Source organism: Choloepus didactylus, chromosome 10 (genome assembly GCF_015220235.1).
Source record: "Choloepus didactylus isolate mChoDid1 chromosome 10, mChoDid1.pri, whole genome shotgun sequence".
Classification (NCBI taxonomy): domain Eukaryota; kingdom Metazoa; phylum Chordata; class Mammalia; order Pilosa; family Megalonychidae; genus Choloepus; species Choloepus didactylus.
In genome coordinates this window covers 101,169,825-101,173,258 of record NC_051316.1, presented here as the reverse complement: position 1 = coordinate 101,173,258, position 3,434 = coordinate 101,169,825, and the positions used below count along the sequence as shown (strand labels likewise).

Here is a 3,434-nt window from a genome sequence, read left to right as displayed (position 1 = left end):
TAAAATGCAAAAACAATTTGTCATCACCATTGTTATTATGACTCAGTGAGTATCTGCTCTGTGCCAGGCCCTTTTCCTGCATTATCTCATTCAGTCCTTACTCTGGTCTCACTTGACAGATGAGAGAGCCAGGGCCCAGAGAGGCAGTGATCTTCCCAGAGTTACTCAGCTTTGAAGTGGCAGGGCCTGGACTGAATGAAACCCAGGCGTTCCGACTCCAGTCCCCTGGCTCTTGCCCCCAGACTTCTGATACGAAGCAGGGTGTCATTGGTGCTCAAAATCAAGGTGCAGTCTACAGTGGGAGCGTGAAAGAGAGAAGGGCTCTCGGAAGCGGTGAGATGTGAGCTGAAACTTTCCAAAGAAGAGCAGGATATCAGCAGGAGAAAAGCAAGGCATTTCCAGGCAGCAGCTGCAGTGGGAGCAAAGGCCAGGAAGTAAAGGTTCTGGAGGCAGTTTGGAGAGCAGCATGTAGAGCCGTATGACCAGAACTGGGGCCTCCAGGACAGAGGACTTAGCAGGGGATTTGACACTCGGAGCTATTTCTTTACAAAAAAAGAGCAGGCCTTTCTCTCCCAGTTCCCTTCACAGATCCAATAGACTGTAGGCTCCATGTGGGCAAGGACCAGGTCAGTTTCCTTCCCTGGGGCAGCCTCAATGCCTCGCCCTGTGCAAGGAGCCTGGTAGGCACTGGACAAACATTTGCTGAATGAACTAGAAGGGGTGGGTATGGACTCTCATACATCTCTTATTATGGCCCGAAATGCATCTGCATCACAATACAACCCCTCCCACACACACACACACATGCACGCGCACACACACATACACACACACACACACACACACACACACAAAGGAGGTAGACTGCAACTCGAGTTGCTGAGGAAGGGAGGTGGCTGGAACCCAGCCCCTCTGACAAGCATTTAACTGGTATCTCTCAGGATATCAACTCTCAGGGGACAGAAGCCACAGCTGTCTCCTTTTCCCCACCTTGGACAACTGTTCAGTAGGGTATTGTAAGGAGACAATTCTCCATGGGTCTCGTGTTTCTGCAAGTCTTGCAAGCAGAGCCACTGACTGCCCTTTGTTCCAGACTGTCTTATCAGGAACTTTGTAGAGCAGTCTCCTCTTGTAAAAACAAGATAGTGTCACCTTCAAAGGGCAGGGATGCTTCCTGCCTGTGTTAAAAGACAGGGGTTCTCTAAGCCCAGGATCTGCCTCCTGCAGCATGGCTCACTGCATGTGCAGACACCCACCCAGGCCTGTCCATATCACCCCTGTGCAGGGTTGCCAGTTAAAATACAGGGCACTGAGTTAAATAATAATTATTCATTGTTTATCTGAAATTCAAATTTAACAGTGTCTTGTTTTTTTCTTTTCTAAATCTAGCAAACTTATCCACATGGGACAAGAGGGGGAAAGAGGAACTGAAGCCAATAGGCTGATGCCCGTGCTGCTTGCCAGGCCCTGAGTCATGTGTCTTCTGCCAGCATCCAAGTGAGCTTGCAATTAGAGTAAAATCTCACACCCTTCCCAGTCCTTGATAGGTGACCCAAGTTTAAGCTTGGAGTCTGGCAACCAAAAATACTTGTGGGATGAATTGCTGTCAATCCATAGGAATTGCTGCCAAGTACACAGAATTCCACAGAGATTTAGAGTGGGTTCCCAGTGGTTGGTGCCATACCTTTATATGTCACGAACTCATTATTGTTACCATGGTTACTATAACTACATAGTGCTTCATGGCTTCCAAAGAGCACTGCCATGCATTATCTCATTCAATTTCCCAATGACCCCCTGAAATATATAGGATTATCCTCACTTTAGGGATTAAAAAACTGAAGTACAGAGTGAAGACTTCCATTGCACAAGGACTCTCCACCAGTAAATGGTACAGCTGCAAGTCACTCAACCAAAGAGGACCTACTAAGACGTACTATGTGCCTAGCACTGGGCTGAGATGTGACATGCTTTATCTAGTGCAAGTCTTGCAACTTCCTTCTGATGCAAGTGTAATTAGCCCTGAAGGTGTCATAAAACCCACCCAAGTTCACTCAGCTGGGGAGTGGCAGTATCAGAAAGAGAGCCTACTTCTCTGTGATGCTGAAGCCTGAGTTAAAATGACAAGAGGGGGGAGGGGGGTCAGGGTATGATGGAGTTCTGTGTATGGGGTTAGTATTGTTTTTGCAACTGTTCCTATAACTTTGAATTTATTTAAAAAAAAAACTGGTAAAGAGGAGAGACAGACAGGAAAGCAAGAAGCTGAAAGCAACAAAATCCAGAAGAGAAGGCAGAAAGCAGAGACACTACCACATGCCTTGCCATGTGATGGAGGAGTCCAGGATTGCTGGCAGTAGATCTTCATGAGAAAGGGTCAAAAGGAAGAACATGGAAGACAAGGGATTCCAGGGCAACAGGGAATCCAAGGCGAGCATGGTGCAAAAGGAGAGAAAGGCAAAAAGGGAGAACCTGGTGTCAGAGGTGCCATTGGACCAAAAGGAGAATCTGGGCTGGATGGCCTGATGGGGCCCGTGGGTCCCCAGGGGCAACCTGGGGAAACAGGTCCCCAAGGACCTCCAGGATTGGATGGGAAGCCTGGGAGAGAATTTTCAGAACAGTTTACTCAACAAGTTTGCACTGATGTATTAAGAGCCCAGCTACCAGTCTTACTTCGGAGTGGGAGAATTCAAAACTGTGATCATTGGCAGTCCCAACATGGTTCTCCGGGTATTCCTGGGCCACTGGGTCCCATAGGGCCAGAGGGTCCCTGGGGATTTCCTGGTTTGCCGGGAAGAGATGGTGTTCCTGGATTAATGGGTACCCCTGGACGCCCAGGTGCCAAGGGATTAAAAGACCTACCAGGAAGAAGCGGGGCTGAGGGGAGCCAAGGATTTGGGTACCCTGGACAACAAGGCCCTCCTGGGCCCCCAGGTCCAGAGGGCCCTCCTGGAATGAGCAAAGAAGGTCCTCCAGGAGACCCAGGTGTCCCTAGCAAAGAGGGATCACATGGAAAACCTGGAATCCAGGGGCAACCAGAACCCCCTGGCATCTGTGACCCATCGCTATGTTTTAGGGTAATCGTTGGAAGAGATCCGTTGAGGAAAGGACCAAACTGTTAGTGTCTGTTGCCTCATTCAGCAACGTAGGCATGTTGCTTTACATTTGTGGTTTTTTGCATCTCAGGAAGATAACATGCAGTAATCCTTTGAAAAGGAACTGAAGTACCTGGGTGTTTTTATTTTATCTTTTTTCTTAAGGGAAAATATATAAAAGGTCACATACACTGGTTTTAAAGACTCTTCAATAATTCGTAGCCTTTAAATCTGTAGCATTAACTACATCTCAATGGTTTCTTATACATCCATTGTTTTAATCAAAGTTGAATAAAATTAAAAAAAAAAAAAATGCAACAGGAGGTGGTGGGAGAGGGAGGA

The 3,434-nt window shown here is 47.6% G+C and overlaps 1 pseudogene; it reads left to right on the top strand.

Moving 5' to 3' along the window:
- Positions 1–609: 609 nt before the first annotated feature.
- LOC119545319 lies at positions 610–3,119 on the top strand (annotated as a pseudogene).
- The last annotated feature ends 315 nt before the right edge of the window (positions 3,120–3,434 follow it).